This window comes from Macrobrachium nipponense, chromosome 17 (assembly GCF_015104395.2).
Source record: "Macrobrachium nipponense isolate FS-2020 chromosome 17, ASM1510439v2, whole genome shotgun sequence".
NCBI lineage: Eukaryota > Metazoa > Arthropoda > Malacostraca > Decapoda > Palaemonidae > Macrobrachium > Macrobrachium nipponense.
This window is the reverse complement of record NC_087210.1, coordinates 15,591,842-15,604,341: the sequence shown is the minus strand read 5'-3', so window position 1 is coordinate 15,604,341 and position 12,500 is coordinate 15,591,842. Positions and strand designations below refer to the sequence as shown.

Here is a 12,500-nt window from a genome sequence, read left to right as displayed (position 1 = left end):
AAATGGCGGCAAGGGGAATATGAAACGTGGAACAGAAAAGTGGCAGACCCATTTGCTAATTTTATGACCACTTGAGGCGTTGGTGAAATGCACTTCTGAGATTAGTTAATATTATTCTTACTATAAAATTACAAGAAGCTTCTGTCGTCAATTAGATCAATGCCACTTCTGAGATTGAGGGTTTAACTACTTTGGCATACAGATTCCTCGATTTTCCTAGAATCTCAATAAACACAAATACTACTCCTGTCTATTCTGTTTGTACATTAAATAAATGTGTTTGTTTGCATGTTTTCAAAATTTCAAATGCAATAGCAGAAAGGCAATCGTATTGAAAATGCTCCATGTTAACACGAGGCGAAAAAATATCAAAGAGAAACGAAGTTTTCCAAATAGTAGAGAGCCTTTGTGACTCGCTATTGTTTCCCGAAGCGAAGTGGAGGTGTCCATTAATCCATTTCTTTCATCGTGCCCCGGAAATAAAATTCCAGACGACAGAGAAAACTGCACTGGAACCTTCTTTATTCCCCCCCCCCTTTATTCCCCCCCCCCCCCCTCTCCCCTCTTCCCCCTTTCTTGCTCAAGTGAAAGTCGATGACTATTTCCTACCGGTTTTCCATTCCATGTGAGTAAGAAAAAGACAGCAATGAAAAAAATCTAGTGAGTTTTGTAAATCTCGTAAATATGATAAAAAAAAGAATAAATGGAAATATGCTATCAGCCCTCGTGTTCATTTCTAACAATACAAAAATTCACGATTTTGCTATTATTGTTCTGTTACAAATCAATTTCTTCATGAAAACTAGATCTTTTCTCTATGTTTATTACATCGTTATTGCACTTACGCTAATGCTAGTAGCTCATTATTTTCGTTATGTGTTACCATAATTCACTAAAAAGTTGCAATTGCTATAGCAGGTTCACTTAAGGCAGATTCTTAGGTGAACCCTAAGCCTGCGAGACGTTTGTTTGGCTGCCACTGATTGGCTTGGAGCTGCCTACCTCCCAGTACTAGCCAATCAGCGGCCGCCAAACAAACGTCTCGTAAGCACAGGGCTCATTCAAGAATCTACCTTAAGTGAACTAGCTATAATTAGACTGATTTACGATGTACTAAATAGAAGAAAACCTTGCGTAAACTCTAAAGGAACTAGATCATAAAGAAAACACACAAAAAAAACTCTTTGTGGTCTTTCCCACATGTTTCTTCGATTGCCGGAAAACGGCAACAAACGAACACCATTATATCTGGTTGCACGAACGGCTGTTTGAAATCCCTTCGGTATCTTTGTATTATAAGAATTCCTGCCTATCAATGCTTGTGATACTTCTGTTTTCCAGTTCACTGTACATGTTTAATGTGTAAAAATATTCGTCTGAATCAATCTAAATGTACATTTTTTGCAAGCCCCTTTTCAGCACACATGTATTCATATAGAGAAATATATGCACTCTTAGACACTAAATGCCAATTTTTTTTCGAGGCAGATGGGTTTATCAGAAGTCTCTTTCGTAAAAAAAAAAAAAAATTTTGGGCCAACATTTCAATACAATGAAGAAATATCTGAATCTCGAAGAATAAACAAAAATGATGGAAGTAGAAAAAATTATCAAAATTGAAAACGAACACTGCCCTTGAAAGAAGCATCAAAAGTAGGAAAATGAAACATAAGTATCTTCCTCTAGAAACAATTTAGGCACTCTAGATCGCTAGTTTCAGCAAACGTTTATCTTTTTTATTGACCACTGATTAAACCAGCTCAAATAATATTTCCTCAAATTGTTTAACCAAATAAACAAACCCCAAAGGAACTTGTTTTCAGACAATACCCAATTAAATTAGTAATCATGCCACTCAAAGTACAAAACAAAAATCACCCCATACAAAACACTCAAGAAAGAAAATCTAGCGCTGAAAACTTTTACCTTCATTTGAAACAACCTATTCATAAGTAACATAAAACGGCCACAATAGTACTTCTAAAACTCTAAAATAGACATCCCATCAGAATACAGAAAAAAGGAAAATATCCCAACGGAGGGTCACTGAACCACTTCTTCAAAGAAGTCGTTGCTCTGACCAAGGTCTAGAGAGAATATAGGTTCAGCTCGAGCTATTCCTAAGACTTTTTCGCTCCCTGCTCTTTTCTCGCTTCCTCTGAATACACAACTTCGTTGTTTTATTTTTTTTCCCTTTGGTTCGGGAGAGAGAGAGAGAGAGAGAGAGAGAGAGAGAGAGAGAGAGAGAGAGAGACCTTACCTTACAGACCTTACATCTTGTTCGGTTTGCCCCAGGTCCTTCAGTGTGAGGCACCTCTAATGTCTACCAGAGAGTTGCTAGTACATCTTCCGTATATTTTGCATCCTCCAATCTTTGATGGTCTGGGATGCAGTTTAGATATTTGTCGAGCTTATTCTTAAACACATCTACGCTCAATCCTGATATATTCCTCAGATGAGCTGGCAACGCATTGAATAGACGCTGCATTATCGATGTTGGTGCGTAGTGGATTAATGTCCTGTGTGATTTCCTTATTTTTCCTGGTATAGTTTTGGGCACTATTAATCTACCTCTGCTTACTCTTTCTGATATTTTTAGCTCCATGATGTTTTCGGCTATTTCTTCTATCTGTTTCTATGCCTGAATTATCATGTAGCGTTCTCTTCTCCTTTCTAGACTATATAATTTTAATGATTGTAATCTTTCTCAGTTGTCAAGGTCCTTAACTTCTTCTATTCTTGCTGTAAAGGACCTTTGTACACTCTATTTGTGCAATATCCTTTTGATATTGTGGGTACCATATATTGCAATATTCAAGTGGACTACGAACATATGTTTTATAAAGCATAATCATGTGTTCAGCTTTTCTTGTTTTGAAGTGCCGTAACAACATTCACATTTTTGCTTTACATTTTGCCAAAAGAATTGCTATTTGATCATTGCATAACATGTTCCTATTCAACATCACACCAAGGTCTTTAACTGCTTCCTTATTTGTGATTGTCTCATTATTAGGTCCCCTATATGCATATAGCTTTCGTTCTCTGTCTCCATAATTTATTAATTCAAATTTATCAGAGTTAAATACCATCCTATTTACCTCTGCCCAATCATATACTTTGTTAAGGTCTCTTTGTAGCGCGTTCCTATCTTCATCATAAGTAATTTCTCTACTTATTCTTGTGTCATCGGAGAAACTACTCACTACCGAGTCCTTAACATTACTGTCTATGTCTGCAATCATAATAACAAACAGTATTGCAGCTAACACCGTACCTTGTGGCACCCGGATATTACCTTAGCTTCATCCGATTTCTCATCGTTTGCAATAACTATGCTTTCTGTTGTGCAAATTTTTTAACCATCTCCCTACTTTATCCACGATATTGTGTTTTCTAATTTTCTTCGCTAATATATTATGATCTACCTTGTCAAAAGCTTTAGCAAAGTCTAGATAAACCACATCTGTTTCATTTCCACTTTTCATATTTTTGTATATGTTCTCACGGTGGACTAACAGTTGGGTTTGTGTACTTTTTCCGGGTACGAAACCATGTTGTCCTACATTAAACAAATTTTTTATTAAATGTTTCATAATATTTTTCTTCATTACCCTTTCATACACTCATAATATGTGATGTTAGACTCAGAGGCCTATAATTACTTGGCTCTAGTGTTGATCCACTTTTGAAAGTAGGGGTAATATATGATAATTTGTGCTCATCATAAATCTTGCCTGTATCTACACTTTGTCTTAATAATATTGCAAGTGGCTTTGCGATAGAATGAACTACTTTCTTTAACAAAATAGCATGAACACCATCAGGACCTGCAGCTGCTCCATTTTTAATTTCATTAATAGCCTGCACAATATCAGCTTCATTAATATCTATGTCTGCTAAATATTCACTATTTTCGTCCCTTACTTCTGTATCATTATCTTCATTATCATTCTAGGGGTGAATTCTCTCTTATATCGTTCTGCCAATATGTTGCATATATTTCCTTTTTTCAGTCGTTAATCTCCCTTCAATTCTTAGAGGGCCTATTTCTATTCTTCTTTTATTCATCTTTTTCACGTACGAGTATAATAGTTTGGGGTTTTGCTTGATATTTACTAGAGTTTTTTCTTCCAAGTCCTGTTTTTCATTTTCTTTTGATTGTATAATCTTTTGTTCTGCATTTTCTATCTTACTTTTTAGTTCTATAACTTTCCTTGCATTTTTTTCTTTTGCAAGACCTTTTTTCCTCTTTCTGATTTTCTGGAACAAGATCCTTCTGTCTCTTGGTATGCATGACTGATGTTTACTTTTCTTCTTCTGTATACATTTTTCCACTATTTTCTCTAATATTTTATATAGTATCTCCGTATTTACCCTTATGTCATCACTTACGAAAATGTTATCCCAATCTTTGCTTAATTCTTCATTTATTTTTGACCATTTTATATTTTTACTGTAGAAGTTGTATTTTCCATATCCTTCCCACTTTTTCATTTCTTGCCTATCTCTGTTTTCACTTGCTTTGGCGAATGGCCTGTAATTCTACTGACATTATGGTCAGAAATACTCGCATTATAAACTATTATTTCTTCAACATAATTCACCTCGTTCACAAATACTAGGTCTAAAGTATTTTCCTTTCTTGTTGGCAGGTGATTTATTTGTTGAATGTTGTATTCTAGTAGCATATCTAATAGCTTTTCGAATTGCCTCTTATCTTCTGCACTACTATTACTCTCTTTTTTATATGTATAAATACAACCACAGTTTCCTATTCGTTCTTTCCAGTCTACGAAAGGAAAGTTAAAGTCTCCAGATAGGAGAATAGTCCAGTCCTTGTGATTTCTACATATATCATCCAATTTTTCTATTATTATGTCAAACTCTTTAGTATTAGGGGGTCTATATATTACTATGTTCATTAATTTTTCAGATTCAAATTCTACCGCTATTAGTTCACATTCTGTGTTACTATATTTCTCATATATTTTTCCTTGTTTTTTGTCTTTTCCATATATTGCGGTTCCCCCTTGATTCCTATTTTTTCTATCTGATCTATAAGTTTGGAGCCCTTTTATTTGATCGTCATTCCCAGTCTCTTGGGAATACCAGGTTTCACTTATATTCATTATACTATTTTCTTTTCAATTTGGGGTTTAGTTCTTCTCAGTAATCTATTTTTCTTTTTGAGTTACTCGTAACTAAACCCTGCATTCATCACTATGATGGTTTGCGTGTTTTCTCCTTCATTTAATATGGGTAATAATAAGGATTTTCCCATGTCTCTTTCCTGTTCTGGTATGTTGTTCTTTTTTTTCGTTTCCAGAAATTCTGACATTAAAAAATCCAACTTTTCCACAATATTTGATCTTCCTTCAGCATAATTATTCATTTTGTGTCTGAATCTGCAATTTTCTCCGTATCTGCAATATCCTCTTGAATCATAAATACAGTTCTTATCTCCTGAGTTGTATCTTGGAGCTGATGGTTGGAAATATTTTGGAGACACACCATATCGCGGTGATGGCTTGGTTTTTTCTTTCACCTGATATTCTTTGTTCCTCTCTTTATTTGTTTGTTTCTTATTTTGGAATTTATAATTTGATTGATTATTTATTTGATTTGATTCATGGCTACAGGGTGCATATATTTACATTTTTTGTCGAATTTACATCCTTTTCCTGCTTTTAGGTTTTTGCATATTTTTGGATGTAGATCTCTGCAATCATCCTCATAGCCATCTAGGTATGTACATTTACCATATATTTCATAGTTGTGACATACCTTAGGATGTTACTCGTAACATCTTTCTCCGAATCTGCAATTCCCTCTTTTCCCAAAGGTTGCAGACTTTGTCTTTCTTGTCTATTTTTTCCTCTTTCCCATCATTGTTCAAATCTGGGTAGAGCCTCTTCGGGATTTTCTCTTGTGTTGTCATGTCGCAATTTATTTCTTCGTATGTATGCTGATTGATTGCCTCATATGTAGTATCAATGAGTATCTCTGCATCCATACTTTTATCTTGTTCTTTGTTTTCCTTATTTTTTTCTGTCATTTCAGGTTTGTTTACTTCTCTTCCGTTTTCCTCTTCTTCTTCTTCCTCTTTCTCTTCTTCTACATCCTCAACTATTTGTACATTCAGTCTTTTGTATATTCTGGTATCTTTTCTCATATCTTGCATTACCTCAGTACATTGCGGATGCATCGGAATGTTGCATGCAGAACATTTTCTGATCAGGTTTTGCATGCTTTTGGCATTCTTTTTCCTATTGCATCAATTAGGATATTCACAATGTTCACCTTATTCATTTTCTTTGTCGGAATATGTTGATTTATGTATATTTTCTTTATGAGTCTCTTGACCACTTGGATTTTATTTGGAACTTCTACAATTATTTTCAAGATGTTTTCTGTTGATTTGTTCCTACTATTTTCACACTAATCTTATCACCGACAGTTCACGAACACTTCTAGATACTTCTTAAATTCTAGACGTATGTTAAACGCGTGATATCTGTTGATTAATCAGACCGTGCGCGGGAACGTCTCACCAAGCAAAATGGCTACTGAGGAGAGAGAGAGAGAAAGGGCAATTAAAAGCTAATATGAGAGAGAGAGAGAGAGAGAGAGAGAGAGAGAGAGAGAGAGAAAGGGCAATTAAAAGCTAATATGAGAGAGAGAGAGAGAGAGAGAGAGAGAGAGAGAGAGAGAGAGAGAGAGAGAGAAAGGGCAATTAAAAGCTAATATGAGAGAGAGAGAGAGAGAGAGAGAGGGGGGGGGGAATTAAAAGCTAATACGAGAGAGAGAGAGAGAGAGAGAGAGAGAGAGAGAGAGAGACCTATGTATTCTTTATATAACCGTCTAGTTACCCAAGAATAATGGAAGGCAGAAATGATTCATGTGTTCATCCTGGAAAATCTTACAGATCGAAGAGATCTGGGAGTGCTGGTGTGAAACTGTCAATTACTAATGCTGGCTGAAATGTCAAACTAAAATAGAAAGAATGAGTCTTAGGGTAGCCAACAAAATAAAATAAACAAGCAACAGTGTACAATACAAAAATGTCTTAACTAATGCTAAATTACTAACTGGATATTAATGTGAAGTACAAGGAATGGTATCCGTTTAAAATATTCCTTGTACTTAAAAAGAATATTCATTTAAATTTAAGTACCCAATAACATTAATCTTTACTGATAAAAACTAAGCTTTAAAGTTTGGCTTCAAATCCTACAGGAAAGACATAACCATAAAGAAGGTCAGATCAAGACTCAAATAGAGGAGGGATTACTTGAAGAATCCTACTGTACCCAGCGCATAACAAAATAAATCCATTCACAATTTATGACGGCCGTTTTACAATTGTCCTCCAGTTTGGAGGCGCACAAACGCAACGGCATTTGGGACACTAAAAAAAAAAAAAAAAAAAAAAAAAAAAACAAAAAAAAAAAAAAAAAAATTGAGAAAGGGTCCTTTTTCGACAAGAATCGGTAACGTTATTGCTTACATTTAATAATGATTTTACCAGTTTACTGTACCGTCGGAAGTAGCATTTCAACAGACTCCAATTCTCCTACGTACATGTATAGACAAACAGCAGAGTTCAATTGGACGCCACTAGAAAATGATAGACTTAGCGATGGTCTGAGCCTTTAATTAAGAGTACCGATGCAACATATTAATAATTACTGGGAAAATATAACCTGAAAAAAATGGTACCGTATTTTAATGTGGATATATACTTTTGACTTAGATAAAGCAGCGTTTACAGACAGAATATTTATGAAACAATTTTGCAAAACGTTTGCGTAACTGGAAAGAAGGTTAATAACCTCAAGGTTAGGTAACACGAGACTTATTCTAACGCCCTTAATGGATCTCACCTGTTGCTGGAGGTTAATAAAGGCCCGACGATCTTACACTTGGCGGCGCAACAGAACGACCAGTTAAACAGAGATGTCTTCATCAATGATTTACATCCTTTAAGGTCCTCCCCCAAACCTCCCTCTCTTCTACTTCTCTTCCCCTCCTACCATGTCTAGGGATGCTGCTGCGTAATGGCATGCACAAAATATTTTGCCCTGGACTTTTCAAATACGTTTTGCTTCTCTCTCTCTCTCTCTCTCTCTCTCTCGTCTCTCTCTCATCTCTCTCTCTCTCTCTCTCAGCGTAGACACAACGATACCGTTTTCAGTCGTCCCTGTCCATTCCCAGAAGGGTTTAAAAAGGATTTAGGGAAGTGACCCATGAAATGTTCTGGTTGAATGTAACTGCGAGGAATAAGGAAAAGAAACTTTAAGACATGCCTACACCATAAAGGATTAAAAAAAGAAAACACCTTTGCAAGTGAGGTTTTTGAATGAATTTACCATGAACTTTGGTTTTTCTGACTTGTAAACAAGCTTCTGCGAACCGAAGGGCCATTTTGTGCAAAGTGCAGGATATAAAAAATATGTTTTTGTTTTTTTGTTTTTTACCAGACCACAGAGCTAATTAACAGCTCTCCTAGGGCTGGCCCGAAGGATTAGATATTTTTCCGTGGCTAGGAACCAATCGGTTACCTAGCAACTGGACATACAGCTTATTGTGGGATCCGAACCACATCATATCGAGAAACGAATCAATAATTGCCAGAAATAAATTCCTCTGATTCCACGTTGGTAGAAAGGCGAATCGAATTCGGACTACCGAATCAGTAGGCGAGCACATAAACCACTCGTCTAACGAGGAAATAGTGAAGGATATAAACTTTACATATGACAACAGGAAAGAAATGATGATGAACATTACGAGCCTCAATACCTTGCATAAAGATCCAACGTTTCAAATCAGTCATAATAAAAAAGCTTATAAATTTTCCTTTACCCTGCTTCATCAACAATCCTACTCATGCCGAAAGGATGGTTCAAGTTTTACGGAAACGGAAATAATGACCTGGAGTTTCTCACCCTGCTACTTGAAACCACTGGAATATTTGGACCATGAAGAAAGCACTCCTCTCTCTCGATTGTGGGCCAATTGTACCTTTGGCGTAAAGTGCTTCCAATTTACGAGATCAACCGCTCTGTCACCGCAGCCTCGCCCATTTCTATTACATTCCAACCCCTTTAGTGTAGATACACAAAAAAGTGAAAATACAACATTGAGATTATCCTACATTTAATTAAAGCTGCAAAGGTCATATAATACAGCTTGTGTTAATTGCTACCACTTTTTTTTTCTTTGCTTATTTTGCAGAAAATGATAACACAAGGAATGGGAATGGGTTGGAATATGAGATTTAGGCTGAAGCCAGAGGAAAATGCGTGTTTGTTTTATTTTTTTATTTTTTTAAGCCAAGAGCGGAAAAGTTTTTTTTTTTCTTTTTTTTTTTTTTAAAGCCAAGAGCGGATTTTTTTTTTTTTTTTTTTTTAAGTTCTTACCAAATCTTGGAGTTCATCATGCAAACTTTGTTGCAAGATTTGCTATGGTAAATGGAAATTAGGTAGTTAGAGCAATAAACTTTTGTATAGAAAACATATGAATGAAAGTCACTGACCTTCTAAGAAGCTGACAGTAAACGTTGAGGAGGGTGACAATGGCAGTAAATTGGAATAAATGAACATAAAGATAAGAGCATTCAAGAAAGGTAGTAGCAGCTACTGGAAAGATTGCTGAGTTGAGATGAATATATTTAGAATTTAGGCCAAAGGCCATGCACTGGGACCTATGAGGTCATTACGCGTTGAAATGGAAATTGACAGTAAAAGGTTTGAAAGGTGTAACAGGAGGAAAGCCTCACAGTTGCACTATGAATCACGTGTTAGGAGAGGATGGAAAGTAAGATAATGAGAATATGAAAGGAGGTACAGTAAAAGGAACGAAAGTGGTTGTAGCTAGGGGCCGAAGGCACGCTGCAAAGAACCTCAAGTAATGCCTACAGTGCACAGCATGAGGTCCACTGACGGCACTACCCCCAACGGGATGGAAAGAATGCTGCACCCACATATTATAGGAAGATTGCTGAACCCACATGCTATGAAAGTGAAATGAAGTTGTCGCATGGAAGAGGTATATAAGAAAGGTGGAAACCCTTGGGGGTCACTCACTATCTAGTAAAGATCCGGCAGAGAAAATGAAAGGTACTTTTCGACAACGACCAGCGGCGTCGGAGTTGCCTAGCATGATCGGTCCTTGGCCCCCAAAGTGTGTAAATGATTCAACAAAGGTCTGTCCTAGTCTAACAATGTCATCCGAATCTAAAATAAACACTTAAATCTTGAGCGAATACGAAATCAATCTAGCGCACAAAGTTGTATCAACTTTACTATCATACTGGTGAAAGCAAAAGGCATTTTGGACAGGGAAAGTAATGTGCCCAAAAGCTGGAGCAAAACGAAAATGGGAATTTTATGTAACAGAAAACGAAGAATTCACTCACAAGGCAAGGGGAAGTTTCCGTTTCAATTCGGGTTGGTTGCTTTTGGTCTCTAACTTCCCTGTTGTCTACCTCCAGTATGAATATATATATATATATATATATATATACTATATATATATATATAGTATATATATATATAATACATATATTGTGTATAACTTGTTCAACAAAGTATATAAAACGTGATGCTAGGTATATAAAGGTTTTTTGGCAAAGAAGGAAAAAATGAAAAACGCGAGATAGCCGAGTACCTTCGGTCCTGTTCGGACCCTTTATTGAAGGCAAAACCATTTACAGAGAACAATATAGTCAAAAGAAGGCTTAATATCCAAACTGACACTACAAGATTGGCAAGAAGAAGGGCGATTTTTACTCTACAGAAAGGAGGAGCCGCTGAGGGTAGCCACACCTTGAAGGATACACGCAGTAAACAAGTTTATTCTTCCAGAAAACAGTACATTTTGAAAAAAACACAGGAGCATATACAATTTAATATCATGAATTTTACACAAATTTTCCCCAAAAAATTATTATTAATGAAAAGACGAAAGAAAAATATAAATAATATATATCGAGCAAGAGAAAGAGGGAGAGAGAATATCGAAACCAGAGAGAGAGAGAGAGACGAGAGAGAGAGAGAGAGAGAGAGAGAGAGAGAAAGAAAGAATAAAACTATATACATGTGGGACTAATTATTAGTTGTTCGTTTATTTTAAGGTCCTTCATAAACATCTTACAAATATATGGGTCCAAATGGTACCCATTCCAGACTAAGATTTAGGTTGTTTTTATAGTGATTTGTATAATTGCCGATTGCAGTAAATTTCTGAAACATAATCATTAGATCTAGCAATTACCGAGGTATCACCCCATAATCAATACAATGAGATTTGTTTTTCACTCAGATGGATAAACAGTGCATTTGAAGTATGGGCTGTTCTAACTGAATACATATGCTGCTTAATACGTAACACATAAATTTTTACTTGACTGACAACGTAAAAACAATGGGCAATCCTTACAAAGAATTTTGTAAATGATGTTGTTATTTGTTACGGGGACTATTCTTAATTAGCATATCTTTAATGGTATTGTTAAAGAGAACACTATATAACATTAAACAACCTTTAAATATTGATTTTATGGTTTCAAATCCACGAAAGTAAGGTAAGCTAAGTACATTTTTAGGCATTTCTTTTTTCATTAATAGCAAAACACTATAAAACTTTTTTGTGAGCTTTTTGATAACATAAATCAATTAAATAGATGGTGGGTAGCAGAGATCGTTTCCTATATTTTTTTATGTATTCTATCTTGTTCCAGATATTATGGACTCATGATACGCAAAGCGCGTAGGAACATAGAAGAAAAAATTGAAATTTAATATTAAAATGGTGGCCAGAATAAAAATGTACAATATGTTAAATAGTTGTGTTTTCTATAAATACTGAATTTGCATTGGAAAGTACCGAAGATCTTGCTTTTTATAGCACATTTTGTTTTTTTATATTATTATATTTTATGGGAAATCCCTGAGAGGGATTTTTTTCTTGTAGCACGTTCGTATTGAAACAAAAATAATAATAATAATAATAATAATAATAATTAATAATAATAATATAATAATAATAATAATAATAATAATAATCATCACCATCCATCATCATCATCATCATCATCATCATCAGTCCGTCTGTCTGTCTGTCTGTCTGGCTGTCATTCAATCACGGCCAAACGGCTGGTCAGATGGGCATGAAACTTGTCAGGGTTATGGTGGGGACCCCTAAGATGGTTTGTAATGGGGTTTCATCCAACCTACCCCCATCCTTTGTAGGGGGGTGGGGGTGGGGGTGAGAAGGGATTCCTGAAACGGAGCTGTTCTGGCTGTGAAACGAGGCTGGTAGTTCCCGTAGACTTAGTTATTTTACGATTTTTCATACACAATTTCTATACAACTTCCCCTGGAGAAAGTCGTGAATATTTCAGCTCGGACGACATAGAAGATGAAAATTATCATCAATTTCCGCAATATTTTTTGAATAACTTAAATCCATCGGGACTGCCAGTGCACAAAAAT

The 12,500-nt window shown here is 35.6% G+C and overlaps 1 long non-coding RNA gene across 1 annotated transcript in view; it reads right to left on the bottom strand.

Annotated features, from left to right (window-relative positions):
- The window catches only part of LOC135196012 (uncharacterized), a 324,883-nt gene that overhangs the window by 212,605 nt on the left and 99,778 nt on the right, over positions 1–12,500 (bottom strand). The gene's annotated exons all lie outside the window — the stretch shown is intronic.